Source organism: Dermacentor albipictus, chromosome 4, assembly GCF_038994185.2.
Source record: "Dermacentor albipictus isolate Rhodes 1998 colony chromosome 4, USDA_Dalb.pri_finalv2, whole genome shotgun sequence".
NCBI classification, from domain to species: domain Eukaryota; kingdom Metazoa; phylum Arthropoda; class Arachnida; order Ixodida; family Ixodidae; genus Dermacentor; species Dermacentor albipictus.
Window position 1 is genome coordinate 55,346,996 of NC_091824.1, and position 16,915 is coordinate 55,363,910.

The window sequence follows — 16,915 nt, forward strand, 5'->3', positions numbered from 1 at the left end:
AGTGACGCGTGGGGAAATGTCGTTCCGACGTTTCCTTTGTTTATCCGCTTCGTCACTCGTGTGGACACAGTTGACCTCACCGCGAACACGCGCACACGCACAATCACACAGCACATAATCGCAACACGAAGCACATGCACCGGTCGAACAACGAGCGCAGTGTGGTCAGCATCGCTTTGAATTTCGCTACGCTCGGAAAACAAGTCTTGCGGTAACATGCAGCAAACTTTCTCGCTGTGATTTTATTAGACTACATGCTGCGTTAAAGAAGAAACTACCTTTGACGGCCACTGTATATGTCAGCAGTTGCACGCGAAAGTAAGCGCAGCAGGGCCGTTTATGTCCCACGCGGCTCCCGTCGAAAGCTCGCATTGTGCCGTGTAGCGCGGCCGCAACTCCATTGCCGTAAATCTCCATCAGGGAGTTTCATGTCAACGGAGTTGAACCCTGAATGATGTATGAGGGAACCACCCAAGAGATAAGGAGTAGCCGGCGCCTTAAATTGCGCGCCAACATCTCCTTATATCATATCAATTTAAAAAAAATGGAGTTCGTGGGTGCCCGTATGACAGAGGTGTAAGAGTGCTCGGTTATAACGGGAAGAATCACGCGCTTGCGTTTGCGACTGAGCAGGCGTTAAGGAGCAAATCTGGCGACCGCAATGACGGGCTGTCAATCCCAGATAGCTATTGACACTACTGTGCTTAATAACATTGTGATTAGGTATTGAATTCGTTTATGCAGTGCAGCTTTGCCTGAATAATTATTAGTGCGTGGTTAAGGTTAGCGTTACTGAAAACAGTTTATTAGCAGATGAATTATGGCAGTAACTCGTTACAGGTGAATTCACGAATGAAGACCTTGAGTGTGAAATTATAGAGGGTTTTTCCGATCATAACGCAGTATTTGTTAAATTTTCTGTTGACTGTGAACCTAGAAACCAGAATATAAATTCGTTACTGATTTTGTCACGTGCTAACGATGATGGTGTACTTTCTATGTTAGCGGACTCCTGTGATGGTTTTCTGCTTTACAGTATCAACTGCAGCGTGGACGCGTTAGTGGAACATTTTCATGCGATTGTGTCTGAATGTATATCGAAATTTGTGCCCAGCAAGTGTGTCAAACGCAGTCCTAAACACCCATGGTACAATAGAGAGATAATACAGCTTATTCGCCGCATATAGCGACTACATCGTCGATGCCTATGCAAATCAAACCAGGATTTACTTTTGTGCACGCTAAAAAAAACATTCCAAAGTAAAATGCATGAAGCTGGAGAATTTTATTACAGCAGTACTCTGTCAACGTTCATGAGGGAAATCCGATTACATTTTGGAAGACAATTAATTTACCTTCTGCCAACCCTGCTTCATTCATTATTGAAAATGAAACCTGCTCTGACGCTCACATGATCTCATAAGCCTTCAGCAATTATTTCAAATCTGCTTTTTGTGTTGATAACGGCACTGTTCCTTCCTCCGCCCCTCCTTTTGCACCTGCAGCTTTCCCAGATATCGATATAACTTGTTCTGAAATTCATAACCTCTTACATTACTAAAAGTGCCGGTCCGGATAATGTTAATAAGGGTCTCGCTAATAAGATGCTTACTGGAATATGCTGACGTCGTTTGGGACCCGCATTAAACCCGTCCAGCGGGCACATATCGGTTAGCAATTTCATGAAAAGAAACGGCATTCGAACACTCGAAACGCTATGAAAAATTCATCGGCTATAAACGCTCCACAATATAATCAACAATAACACTAATATAGACTGCAGCACTTACATGCGGTTTAACAGAGCCGGGCCAACCAGATGGAAACATGATAAAACTGTTGTAACACCTCAGCCAATAACTTATGCACATCGCTTTTTGTTCTTTGCCCGATCCATAGCAGAGTGGAACGTTTTGCCACCAGAGATTGTGAGCGTGCCATCAATCGATTAATTCCTTACTGTCTTGAAAGATTATGTGCCGTAGCCCACGCTAACTTTGCTTTAATTTTCGCGACCTGTAGAATAAATCATTGAGCTCTTGTTCAAAATCTGTTCGCTGTTGCGCTCAGTAATTGTATTCTTTTGCCTTTTTTTATGTTTGTTCCTGCATGAGTGCTTTTGCTTACTTTTTCTAAACTATATCTGCTGTCCTCTTTGGTGAATTCTCACGTGTTCCTTAACTTCTGTCAACTTTGTTTGCTCAGTGTCATGGACAGTATTCATTTTATAACTTTGTGCTATGGCCAGTAGTGTATGTTTGCTTTTGCTTTACTTTCCACTTGTACCCACTCCTGCCTTGGCCGCTAATGGGCAGGCAGCATTATTTGACAAACAAACAAACAAACAAACAAACAAACGAACGAACGAACGAACAAACAAACAAATTAATAAATAAACAACCAAATAAATAAATATTCCTAAAGTATTTTTGAAAAGGTACTCTGAATGGTGAGCCCGTTATCTAATAATTATATTTCATAAATCACTCGATTCCAGAGGAGTCCCGCGAATTAGGAAGGTCGTTAATGTCGTTCCTATCTCCAAATCGGGCAAAAAGGAAGCTATCACTATTTTTAGACCAATTTCATTCTTATTTACATGCTGTAAACTTCTGGAGCATGTCATTCACAAGCACATCATTCAATACTTCACTAATAAAGATATCCTTTCACATTATCAGCATGGTGTCCGTAGTGGTCTTTCCACCGTTACACAGTTGATTGAATTCATGCACGATATTGCCTCATAACTTTACGACTATGAACAGGTTGACGCTTTATTTATTGATTACTCCAAAGCTTTCGATAAAGTGTGCCAGAGGAAACTTCTCCTTAAACTTCGCACCTTTCTTACTGGCTGCTATGCTGATAAATATAATCTATCTATCTAAATATAAAAACATGATCTTAATCCATAAGAAAGGGAATGCCAAAGACTTGAACAATTATAGACCGATCAGCTTACTGTCCGTTGCCTACAATGTATTTCCTAAGGTAATCGCAAATAGAATCAGGAACACCTTAGACTTCTGTCAAGCAAAGGACCAGGCAGGATTTCGTAAAGGCTACTCAACAATAGGCCATATTCACACTATCAATCAGGTGATAGAGAAATGTGAGTAATATAAGCAAGCCTTATTTATAGCGTTCATTGATTACGAGAAAGCGTTTGATTCAGTCGAAACATCTGCAGTCATGCAGGCATTACGGAATCAGGGCGTAGACGAGCCGTATGTAAAAATACTGAAATATATCTATAACGGCTCCACAGCCACCGTAGTCCTCCATAAAGAAAGCAACAAAATCACAGTAAAGAAGGGCGTCAGGCAGGGAGATACGATCTCTCCAATGCTATTCACAGCGTGTTTACAGGAGATATTCAGAGACCCGGATTGGGAAGAATTGGGGATAAGAGTTAATAGAGAATACCTTAGTAACTTGCGATTCGCTGATGATATTGCCTTGCTTAGTAACTCAGGGGGCCAACTGCAATGCATGCTCACTGATCTGGAAAGGAAATCCCACAGGTAACGCTGAAAGAAGTAAAGAAAGCCTTGGGAGCTATGGAAAGGGGGAAGGCAGCTGGGGAGGATCAACTAACAGCAGATTTGTTGAAGGATGGTGGGCAGATTTTTCTAGAGAAACTGGCCACCCTGTATACGCAATGCCTCATGACCTCGAGCGTACCGGAATCTTGGAAGAACGCTAACATAATCCTAATCCATGAGAAAGGGGACGCCAAAGACTTCAAAAATTATAGACCGATCAGCTTACTGTCAGTTGCGTACAAACTATTTACTAAGGTAATCGCCAATAGAATCAGGAACACCTTAGACTTCTGTCAAGCAAAGGACCAGGCAGGATTCCGTAAAGGCTACTCAACAATAGACCATATTCATACTATCATTCAGGTGATAGAGAAATGTGCGGAATAAAACCAACCCTTATATATAGCTTTCATTGATTACGAGAAAGCGTTTGATTCAGTTGAAACCTCAGCAGTTATGGAGGCATTACGGAATCAGGGTGTAGACGAGCCGTATGTAAAAATACTGAAAGATATCTACAGCAGCTCCACAGCCACCGTAGTCCTCCATAAAGAAAGGCAACGGAAGCCCAATAAAGAAGGGAGTCTGACAGGGAGATAAGATAAGCAAAGTAGATAAGATGAGATAAGATAAGCAAAGCAGAAGAGTGGGCCTCAAAATTAATCTGCAGAAAACTAAAGTAATGTTTAACAGTCTCGGAAGAGAACAGCAGTTTACAATAGGTAGCGAGGCACTGGAAGTGGTAAGGGAATACATCTACTTAGGACAGGTAGTGACTGCAGATCCAGATCGTGAGGCTGAAATGATCAGAAGAATAAGAATGGGCTGGGGTGCGTTTGGCAGGCATTCTCAAATCTTGAACGGCAGGTTGTCACTATCCCTCAAAAGGAAAGTGTATAACAGCTGTGTCTTACCAGTACTCACCTACGGGACAGAAACCTGGAGGCTTATGAAAGGGTTCTACTTAAATTGAGGACGACGCAACGAGATATGGAAAGAAGAATGATGGGTGTAACGTTAAGGGATAAGAAGAGAGCAGATTGGGTGATGGAACAAACGCAAGTTAATGACATCTTAGTTGAAATGAAGAAAAAGAAATGGGCATGGACAGGACATGTAATGAGGAGGGAAGATAACCGATGGTCACTAAGGGTTACGGAATGGATTCCAAGGGAAGGGAAGCGTAGCAGAGGGCGGCAGAAAGCTAGGTGGGCGGATGAGATTAAAAAGTTTGCGGGGACAACATGGCCACAATTCGCACATGACCGGGCTAGTTGGAGAAGCATGGGAGAGGCCTTTGCCCTGCAGTATGCGTAGCCAGGCCGTTGATGATGACGATGATGCTGATAAATTACTTGGCTGGATTACAGATTATTTGAGCCTTAAGACTCAGTTTGTTAGCTGCAATCACCAGCAGGGATCCCCGGTTCACACTTCCTCGGGTGTCCAACAGGGATCTGTTTTGGGACCCCTCTTAATAAATAATTTATATCAGTGATGTTGTCCAAGTTGTGACTAACACTCGAGTTAAGCTTCGTCTCTACGCTGATGACTGCGCTTTGTAGTAGTCTAATGTCCGTGGTGTCACTGACAAGATTTTACAAAGTGATGTGTTTTCTTTTTTTTTTTACAGCTGGATCAAAACTTGGCAAATGGAGATTAACTTAAAGAAAACGGTGAGAATGACATTCAGTAATAATCAACAACCCTTGCAATTTAAGTATGGAAATGCGGAACACACACTAGAAGGAGTACAGGAATTTAAGTACCTTGGTGTTGTATTCTATTCTAACTTAGAGGACCACAGAAATATTGACCTTATTTGCAGAAAATCGTTTAAGAAAGTAGGTTACTAAATAAGAACTTTAAAGGGCACAACTGAAGAATGCAAGCTAACAGCCTATAAATCGCTGGTCAGGCCTTTTCTTGAATATGCGTCAGTGGTGTGGTCACCTCATCTTGCACATGACGAAGATAAACTCGAGTCTGTCCAGCGGAAAGCTATCAGATTCATTTTTAATGGTTACGACTGCAACTTTTCCCTTTTAGAATGTTACCACGTTTTTACCACTGAATTGCTTAGAAACATCGACGAAAGTGTGATCGGCTTATCATGTTACAAAGTATTGTGCATAAATACGTTTGTGTAGCTGCCCATATTTCTTTCATTGGTCATTCTACACCTGTGACCCGCCGGTCCGATCCTTTGAACATTGTGCCATTCCAGTCTTTTATTGATTGTCATAAATATTCTTTTTTCCGTGCACAGTTGACACTTGGAATAAACTTGATAGTTATTTGCGACAACTTCCACGTGCACAGTTTGTAAAGCAAGTGTCTAATTCTGTGTTTTGATGTTGCCCTTTTTTTTATGTAACCACTGCTGCAATGTCTCAAACCTGAGGCAGCAGTATCTGTAAATAAAACAAATCAAATAAATAAACTTGCTTTCTTTATTTTCACAGTGCGTTTTTGAGGTGCATTGCACAAGTGTCAACTAGTGCATACTGGTGCAGTACCTTGTTCAACAGAAACTGTACAAACTGCGCACTATGCAACTGCTCTGATATTTGCAAGTGTCAAGTCCACACACAGCGCCAAAACGTGAGAATTCCATCGGCGGTATTCATCGCGAGAATGCGCCATCTTGTCAGCTACGCATGTGCAAATTACGGCGCGAAAACGAGATGTTATTTTCCTAGTGCGAGAGCATGAAGCATTTTGCGAGCACTTAAACTATTATGGCGCAGATTTTAAGGCTATGGCTAAAGGTGCGTCTGACGTGTCCCTCCAACTTTCTTTACAGGTACGCTAGACAGATCCGGCAGTATTTCCATGGAAGTAAGTCCAGCGTTTCTCATTGGTTTCTTCATGTGTCAGGTTAGTATACGTCGGACATAAGCACGCTGAATAGCGTGCTTATGTTTCCATGTTATTCATGTTTCCATCACGTCAGCGCCTGTTGTGTGTGTGTGTTGTGGTGTATACTGGCACCAAGTCTAGCAAGCGTATCAGGAGCTGGCAACCTCAGCGCGCAGCAACATGGCGGCGCTCTTGCGGTTCCCGATTTCAATGCATGGGCCCTATGGGTCATAGAGTTTCCTACAAAAATTACTAGAGGGAACTCTGGTGCTGCAGTCATTGTCCTACCATGGGAATGATGGGAAGTACATGGATTTGTCTTATCTTCGTGCTTGTGGATTCAGACGTTCTTGTGGCTTTGTATATTACGCTATATAAATCTTATTGTCCTATATGTCAGCGCAATCTATATTCTTCGAAGGGCAGAAGACGCCGGGAACGCGTACAATTGCTATTAATTGCAACGATTGAGCTTGTCCAGGTGGCCAAATCTAAACGCGCCAAGCGTCTCAAGGCACTGGCATGCCTGTGATAAATTCATAAGGGTGTTTCATTCGCTTGTCGAGACATGCGTCCGTGGCTTAATGGTTTCAATATCAGTCTTCTGTGCCAGAGTCCCTACGTTCGAATCCTGCCGTTGGGCAATTATAATGATGTTTATTTATTTATTACGTAATGTACTGTTGAAAATAACGAGTGTACAAAGTCACAAAGCCGCGTTTTAAGCCAAAAGGACGACGTTTAGGCAAATCCATGTATTTCCCATAATTCCCATGCTGGGACAACCGCTTCCATTGCAGCTCCCGTAGACACTAGCGCCAGAGTTCCCTCTGGTAATTTTTGTAGGAAACTCTATGCAATGGGTCATAGAGTTTTTGTAGGAAACTCTATGCTATGGGTAGCTTGTCCTCTAGTAACTCTATGCTCACGCCCACTCTTACTCGCGCCTGCGCACGAACGGCTGGCGATCCCTCAAATGAACATCTCGTCTGATACAGCCGCAGGACTGCGCGCAGCCGCCACATGCGCAGTTGCAGCCAGAGTAGAACGCCCCTCCCCCCCCCCCTTCTCTACCCTCTGTGCCACGCAACTTCGGGTGTCTCGCGCGCGACGAGACTGCGCACGTCCTCCCCTCTTTGGTCTCCTTTACTCGGTCGAGACTCAGCAACGATCAACGGCTCCCCTGGCACGCTTTCACTCGCACATACAGCGTACGTAGGGCGCACGGCGACGGTGTTATCGCCCTTAGGCTTTATACGGACTCTCACGGCGACGGCGACGCCAGTAATTCGCTTGGCGTGTCCATACAATTGTCATCGCAATAAAACAGTAAATTTATTTCTGTAGACAAAAGGACACAACTTACCGCAAAAGCGAGGCGACGCATAGAAAAGCGCAGTGGGGTAGGCGTAACCAGAAGCACACGACCGGCGCAGCATCGTCGTCTCTATAGAAACGGGACGCGTGGACGCAACCCGGTGGATGTATGATAAGCTGTCTACCTTTGAGGTGAACTGAAAGCGGACATGCGCCGCCTGTCGGGTGGTCAGACGCTTACTTGGTCGGCCGCGCGAGTGACCGCTGTATGTTTCTGTGGTTTTGTGCGCTGGCTCCAAGACAATCGGGTGTAGACGACACGACATCACATCATGACGCAGAGTCAAATAAGGCGGAGCTTAGCCCCTATCACTGGGCGAACAAGTTAAGTGAAAAAAGCATGGCTAGGGAGGCGGATAACTTCTAGTCGTCTGTAGCTCTCTTCATTTGAGACGCTTCAGTTAAATTGAAGCGCTAATATTTTACTGTAGCTGTACCTTACACTTCTACAAAATTGGTCCGAACTGTTTCAGAGACTTTTAAAGGGTAACTCTCGCGCTGTCTTTCTTTTACCATATTATGATATCGTCATTCTCAACTGGCATTGACAGTCCTCTCACTAGTAGGATGGTTCAATTTGCTTAGAAATGCATCAATAATTTTAAATAAGCAATAAACGAAATACCGAAACCGAAACTGGTAGCTGCTTCGTGTAAGGTCACAATGAGTTGACGTCAGATTCTACACTACCATAATGTAAACACGCAGCACATGTGGCGCTCACGCAAAAGAAGCGAAGCTGATGGTGTCTCTTGACGACACAGAGAGCTTTTACAGATCTTCCGAACTAGACAGCGGCGATTTCAGCGACAGTGGCGGTGTAGTCCATGACGTCATGATCACAGGCTGGTCAATAAAAAGTCACGAGTCCGCAACGCAACCAATCTTTAAAATTCAGCTTCCGAACTAAATGACTTGCAGCCATATCGTTTGGCACAGATAATCAGAGTTCAAAAGAAAGCGTATAGTCGAAATTTTATGAAGATCAGTGGACATCCAAAAATCGCCGGAGCTGCCCTTTAAAAGTGACAGGTGCGTTCGGTTCACTTGCACTTTGCGAACTAGATCAGGCAGTTCTGCACCTTATCGTTCGTTTCAGCGGTGCAAAAACGTGCAGGAAAGGTTCAGACCCAGTTAATACACTTTTTGCCCCGCTGTGATAATCAGCGCCGATAATTAACTTACAGTGCCGAAGCAGCAGACGATTTCTCCGGCGCCGTGGCAGCAGCGACGTTAGAAGAAAAACGTCCGTGCTTCTGACATAAATTGGGCTGTTTGGTGCGGTTAGCGACGGCGTCCATGTCCACCTGACCCTCGCGCGAGTTTCGAGATAGGCGAAAAAGGCGCTTGAAATCGAGTTCTAAATAGGTATACGATTTTTTTTACGTAGGTATTACTCAACGTTACTATAGCCGGGTACAGCTTTAGAAAAAAGGGGCGCTTACCCCTCCAAGGCGGATGCACACAAGCATCCACTAATGGGCGCGCACTCTAGACTGACGCCATGCGCCGGACGGCCGGTGACCCCGCCGACGGAGAAGATGGCCGCCCGGCCTTCGAACGGGGCCGAGTCGCGTCCGTCGTGTGCGGCTACCCCTCGTCAGAATGAATTCCCAAACTGTTCGTGGTGGTCTACCAAACCGGAAATATTATCGCGAGATTACGATGCACCATTCGTGCTGCATGCGTTTATTCTGAGCCGTGATCCAGCGACGAAAGATTGCAATGAGCATCGCTGACGCTGCGCTATACGCTTCGTCTGAAAACAGTATCCCGCGGCTGCACACCGGTATACAAACAAACATCCTGCATGTTTGTTCCATGGTGTCTTTAACTACTCGTTAAATAGCAACTGATTCATTTCGAGCTCGGAAAACGAGTAATAAATGTGTCGTGTACATGTAAACCAACGCAAAAGCCATGCACAGCTGCTCTTTCTTCTTTTGTCCCTTGCAATGAAGATAAAAAGCAGACGGCGCGCAGCGCTGTTATTTTTCTCACGGGGTTATTTTCCTCTCGCGATCGGACGTGCTGTAGCATTTATATCACGAAAGCTCTACCAAAGCAGTCATCAAAATACGAAAGTCTTTGTTTATACCCAGAATTACGGGTTATAGAAGCACGTTTTTTTTTAGCGGGATTATTTTAGTCGCGGAGGCAATCGGCTGTCGCGCTTCGGTCATCTGGGCGGAGCCTCCCCTTTTTTCTAAAGTTGTACCCGACTTAGACTAGAAGTCTAGTAACGTTGGGTCTTACTAGCATAATTACACGCCGTCATTCACATTGCTGTCGGAGTGGTTGCAAAGAAATTTCCTCACGGCACGGCAGCCACGAATATGACGGTGGGCGTTCCCGATACTAGGGTGCCTCGATGCGCGCGCCCCCTCGAAGGGTGGAGCCATTCTGTGAAGGGGTCAGTGCCGCCTTCCGACCGCCGGTCGCCATTGCGCTCCCTATATTTCGTTGCGGTCGGTCCAGGGAAACACGTGCACGGCGCTTTCTGGTCCGAAAGGCCCGGGTGTTGCGTGCCCCAGTGCACGAACCACTCACGGAATGACTGGAAGAAGCACTGACTACAGTTGAGTGCAGCATTTTGCACCCTATTCGTGGTTTTCTTGTGAAAGGAATTAAAACAAAAAAAACTGCGAGCAGTACAGGGCTGCAATGCTGGGCTCGACGAGCCATGAGCATGCATATTTTACTGCACTAAAGAAGTGTGTTCATTATGGTAAGAACTTATGTTATCCGAGCGGTGAAGTTATGAGCTTGCTCACATCCTGCGAAGAGCAGTTTAAAGGAATCACGTCCTGGACTGACAACCTGTTCACCCTGAGGTCTCCTCTAAAGGCTGTGACAGAATATTTATTCAAGAGGGCTCAGTGCAGTCTGGAGGCATGCCAGTGACACAAAGATTCTCTGGAACGCATGCTGATATTAAGTTATGCAAGAGTAAGGCTACGCATTCACCTGCGCCAGCTCGAAGATGCGAGAATTAGCGGGCATGGACGCAAGGCATGCGCTGCAGTTAATTTGTAGCGAGTTGTCGCACTTGTTTTTTCAAATCCTTAACGTTCCCGACCAAATAAACAGGCTATCACATCGGAAATTGCTACTTATTGAATGCACTTTTTCTCAGCTGTGTGGCCACTTTATTTTAGCAGCATCGATGACCGGTTTATATCAATTACCAGTTGACAATATATTCGTGCAGAAAATATGCTAAACAGGGCTTTATAGTCAATTACTACGTGAGAGTCGTGATGTAGTGCTATATAAGCCACACGTAAGGCACCAAATAATCTGGTATGCATTCAATATTTTGTTTACCCTCATCTGCATCTTTACAGTAAGGTAAAAGAATTCAACACGAAATTAAGAATAACCATGGAAGCACTGCTAAACAGAATACGGCAACAAAATAAAACGTTCAGTGAAAGGGCATGCTATATACTCAAGCTAAACAAAAAATGCGCCAGAAATGGTTCATTTCGTAGTATTAGTGTGTAATATCCTACAGAACAAATATAAATTATGTTTCGAACTACAATAAAGCAATAAAAGCGGCCCGGATGTATAGGCTCCGTAGCTATCGCGCTCGACTGCTGATCCTGAGGACGTGGGAGCCACTCAGCCGCGGCGGCCGAGTTTCTACAGAGGTTAAACGCATGGTGCTGTGTACTAGGTTGGTATCGGTGCATGTTAAAAAAACCTCAGGTGGTCGAAATTTCCCATGCCCTCTACCACGGATCCATCACACCCGATGCTACGAAATCACAACGAAAGGCCGTAGTGGTGATATTGGTTGAAATATGCGACGTTAAAAAATTCGCAAATGTCAGCACAGGTAACACAGATACAAACAGGTAAGACAGACAGCTAACACAGACACAAATGAAAAGCTGCCACATTCACTGCAGTTTCCGTGACCCCGAAACAATCATTCAACATTGGCAGAGCATCACTTACACACGGTCTCGTTTCAACCGCAGAGTGGTTGAGTGTTACGATCATTGCTTTCTACTCAGCGTTGCAGCATTTAGCCGTAAATGGTCTAACTGATGACTGATTCGAAAACAAGATTTGAAAGTAGGGTGTGCGATGACAATTATTCTTTGTCCCGTGGCGGCACGCGGTTTGTTAAATAAATTCGGGTTTCAGCTGGCAGCCAAACAGTCTTTACGCTTTGGTTAAAGGCACGAGACTCACACAGACACAGCGAAAACGGCGGGACTCGTGCCTGCGTATGTTTAGTGCCTTTAACCGAGGTGAACAGCCTCCAGCTAGCCCAACAAGACGTTCTTTTAAGGTCTGCGCAGCTGGCGTGGACGGCAGTTTTCTGCTGCCAGCAAGTCCAGTTGGAAATTCCGCTTTAAAAATAAACATGGCAGAATATTAAATTGATACCTTTACACTGTTGATGCGAAAATTTTGTGTTCTCGACAAATCATTGAAGCAGCACACGCTATCAAAGTGAACTGTACATGCAGCTGCGCGACGCCCGTTGACTGCCTACGGAGCGGGCATCATAATGGCGGACGCCGTAACAGACGACGGGTTTGTCTTCACCCTGCACGGCGGCGGAGGGGACCGTGCGCATCGAAGCACTCTAGGCCAACGTTACTAGACTAGCTTCAGTTGTAAAACTCTCCGCCCGCGCGCTTACAGCCGGTGTCGCCACTTCTGTGACAGCCGCCAGATGGCAGCGCCGTTCCATCGGGCTCCACTGCAGACGCCTCGCCGCAGCCTTCAGCCCGTGCGGACGGGCAGTTTGCGCGTGTTTCACGCTCGCTGGCGTTCTCCCTTGTCCGAATTAGTGATACCATGAGAAAGCGGTATCCACCTACAGCAATAAGATTTATCGGGCCAGTTGGTTCATACTGTAATAAGGGTAAACTGCACGAAACAAAGAAACGCATAGAGCGAAGCGCGGAAGCTGTGTTTTTTCCTGCCGTCTTAACGTTTCGCGCAGTTTAGGCTCAGAAGCCTGAACATTTGGCCAAAGTGTGTGATTAGGATGATCTTCATCCCCACCGAGGCTTCTCGCCACACCAAAGAAGCGCAACAAAAAGAAAGATGAGGTCAGTCTTTGAACACACAAGCCACACACACACACAAAAATATCATCTGCTCTTCCACTCCGTGAAGATGGTGGTTAACCAGCGAAGCTGAAACGTGCGGCCCGTGTTTATCACTGGGTTAATCTAGAGGATTGAGTAAAGTATTTCTGAATTATGCGGTAACACACACAATCAGCTGCGACGGAGAGAACGACGTCACTGACGATATGCCCGTAGTCCGCCGTTGTCGCTTGCGTTCGATGTCTCGAGTTTGCTCGGAGGCGTGATTAGCTGCTTTCGCCCGATTTGCGATTATTCAAAATTAAGTTTCTTCAAAAATTAAATCTATCCGTTACGTAAGACAATGAGTGGCTCATACTGCCTTAAGCAATGGCCCCTCCCACCGTAAACGCGGCCTCCCCATTACGATGACAGAAGTGAAATTCTACGCTGGAATGATGAACGGCAACGCAGCCAGCTGTGGAAGACGACGATGAACGTAGGAGCAGTGGCACGAGCGCGTGTGCCGGTCGGCACAAGGAATAGCCGAATTCATGGCCGTGGTGCTAGCAATACGCAAATTAGGACCATCAATTACGTCAGCCGTGATAGTTACTGATTCTTTATCATTGTGCTCATCCCTTACTGCTTCTAGTGATTCTCGCGTGATGAGGACATTTCAATCATTGGTACCTGGTTACTTGAGAAGCGTGTGTTTGATTTGGGTGCCCGGCCATAAAGGACTAATCATTAATGAAATTGCAGACTCTCTAGCCAAGGCATCGATAAGTGGCCCGATTCTTCCTTGCTGCCCTTTGACTGCTTATGTAACTGCAGCTAGATTTCGTAGGAGTATCATTATACAGTCAGTATCAGGCTCCGAAATTACTAACTCTGTGGAGTATGGACATCTCCTGCACCCTTGAAACAGAGATTTTTGCCGAACACGGAAAATTGAAGTGTCCATCACGAAGCTGCGCTGCCGTATACCTGCATTGAACTTCTACCTCCACAGGTCTGGTCTGGTCCCCTCACCACTATGCTCATTCTGTGGCGAAGCGGAGACAATCGACCATTTCTTGTTGTCTTGCAGACGTTTTTCTATTATAAGAAAACGACTACTCGAAATCCCGCTTCGCTCTATTGGTCTGACTTTATCAGTGCCTGTGATCCTATCTTTTGGAACCTCCATTGTTGGGTTCAGCAACAGAAATGTTTGCTTGGCGATCCAAAATTACCTCATTGAAACTAATCGATTTCCATGTTAGATTGATCGTTCTCCCTCCCAACCATAGCTTTCTTTTATTTCTTATCTTTAATTAATTATTATTATTATTATTATTATTATTATTATTATTATTATTATTATTATTATTATTATTATTATTATTATTATTATCTTATACCCGGTTTTCATCTGATTATTTCTTTTTTTCTCCAAACACAAAACGTTTACTTTTAAACTCACACGCCCAAATTGTTAACTCCCTTGTTATCATTATTATTTTAGGCACCTAATTAAACCGCCCGATTCTTGGCCAATCCCCCACTGTGGGTATGTGCCACGGCCACTCAGGACAACAACAACAACAACAGAATCGCTCTGTTCCACGCCGAGCGAAGCGTCGCATTGCTGGCGGCACAGAAAAAGCAGCGCGCCGAACTGTCGACATCGTTCCGATAGCCGCCTATGCAGCCAGGTGCGCAGCACGTCGGCATCGTCTGCTTATATTCTCAACAAACTCGGCGAAAGCTACAGTTTCGCGGATTACATGCTTGCTGAAATTCGCCTTCAACAACGAACCACACAATACGCTGCACCGCGCGCTTAGCCCGGCCCGCCCGCGTAGCCGGCTAGTGAGGAAGTGAAGCCGGGCGCGACTGCAGCGCCACGAAGGCGCGAGCGGGTGGCGGTTCCGCGCAACGGCGCCGAGTTTTAAAACTGAAGCTAGTCTAGTAACGTTGCTCTAGGCACCCTACCCGAAACAATCACAAGGAGGATACATAAAATTTTTATATATCCTCCTTGAACAATCACTATGGTAGTTAGAGGGCTATGGTGGCTATGGGGCTCTTGCATTGCCCAGGGGTCGCTGCGAAAAAGGTGCTAAAAAGCGCCCTCTGTCCTAAAATGGGTCGTACCAAGCTCGGTGGTCTGCTTCGGAAAGCACGTTTACAATATGGACCCGCCACTTTCGGTTGTGTTGTATCATGGCCTGCAGCGAATATCCGGTGCCGAAGATTTTTTCAGGGGTGGCACGCTGCGTAAAGGCAAGAAATTATGCAGTGCGGAATACCTGTATGCCGTTCAAGAATTAAGCGGCGAAGTTTTAGCGCGGTGTCAATCGCAAGTGAAGCGAGTCGCGTACGAAGTGGAACTTCAGGTTAGGTTTGCACGCTGCTAGATTCAGGCGCACAAACGCGAGGAAATGTTTGCTATAAATGAATCCACAGCAGCGATAAGCAGACATCATGTGTACGGAACTGCTCGAGCACACGATCGTACGCGCCGCGAAGGCAGCGGTCTTTCGACATGCCGCGAAACGGTGGGCCTCCTGCAATCTTTGTTGACTGCATGCCGCTAAACAAGTAGTTATGCCTGCGTTGTCGTTGCGGGCATCTGTCCCGTTTAGTAACTGGTAATAACTGATGCAATGCATATGAGCTCGCACGTACGTGCGAATCGCGCTGCAGCGCGAGCTCATGCGCTGCTCGCTTGACGTAGCTTTTAATGACAGCGCTCGAACATCGATCTGCTGTAATCAATACTACCTTGCTGCGCTGCCTCAACATGCTGACTTGAGGTCAAGTATGAGCACATTTAACTCTCTAACCTGTGCTGCTCGTAGTGGGGTAGTGAATTGTCACCGAATCAGCCCGGCCATTTGTGGTCATTTGCACACACCTGGTCACTTAACTACTTCGCATCGGTCGAATTGTTCATTGCCGCTGTGGCCGGGTCTCGAATCGTGAATTACCAGCCATGCCTGCTGCTATGTCGGTGTGCTGTCGGGACTGTAGGTGCAAAGGACCAAAATTTAGAACCCAGATAATCAAGCAAGCTTCAAGACAGGCGAAGCAGTCAGCATGGCGCGAAGTTTCGCTTACTCAGCGCGACGAACTGCAGCTATGCAGCGCGCCCGATGCTCCACTTCGTGAGGCCTTGAAGGAAAACAGTAGAATCTGATGTTGGGATTCAGGCCTTCTTGTTCATGGCAGCCCACGACGCAGAAGTAATGACGGTGACGCCTTCTCGAGGCTGGGCTAGGTCTCTCCGGATCGGCGTCACCGATTCCGTCTGCTCCCAGCCATACGTCCCACGGCACACGGAGAGCCCGTTTTCGTTAAACTATAGCTGCGGCGAGCTCGCAGCGTGGTCGGCATGGTCTGTGAGAAGTGACGAGCCTTTTCGCACTCGCAACAGGGCAGAAAAAAGTGCGAATCGACGCAAAAATCGGCCTAGAAACGTGCTTCGCCACAGCCAGGGCTCAATACGACCCAAGCTGGTACGACCCAGATGTCGTTTCCCTCGCCGCCACCAGGCGCCGCTACTATACCTCAAACTCCAGCGCAAGACGCCCATGGTGCTTCTAACCACCATACAATCACGGTACACGCTGGACAACGCCAGCGCCGAAAGGTGCGCACTGCTTCCACCACATGCATTGGCATTTTTGCTATTGTAGCCACCATACTTTTGCGTTCAAGCCATAGTGTCGCGCTGCGGCTGCACTTCTGAACGGGCGCTGAATAAACTTGGGAACTGTGCAGTGAACTTGTGCAAAAGAAGTGCAGGCGAGTCGAACAGACCTCATATTTTCGAGAACATAGAGTTTCATAGAAGTAATTATTGTAGGAAATTCCATCACTCCATGCCATAGAGTATCTCACTGAGCAGTAAGAAACTCTACGCTCCATGCATAGAGTTTCTAAATAAATACTAATATCCGTTTTCAGATCACGGAGGCTAAAATAGGAATGGAGGCCACAGAGAACGCCAGCCGGAAACACACACAACCCAGGTGATCTTGTTGACGAAATGTCCGGTGTGCTTTACGACTTTGAGCCGTC

The 16,915-nt window shown here is 46.0% G+C and overlaps 1 long non-coding RNA gene across 2 annotated transcripts in view; it reads left to right on the top strand.

Annotated features, from left to right (window-relative positions):
* LOC135909161 (uncharacterized) overlaps positions 1-16,867 on the top strand; it is a 28,015-nt gene extending 11,148 nt beyond the window's left edge. For both annotated transcript variants that reach the window (XR_010566616.2, XR_011514263.1), the window contains exons 2-4: positions 5,182-5,224; positions 6,355-6,389; positions 16,802-16,867. This is a non-coding gene — a long non-coding RNA (uncharacterized lncRNA). The remainder of the gene's footprint in view (positions 1-5,181; positions 5,225-6,354; positions 6,390-16,801) is intronic.
* The last annotated feature ends 48 nt before the right edge of the window (positions 16,868-16,915 follow it).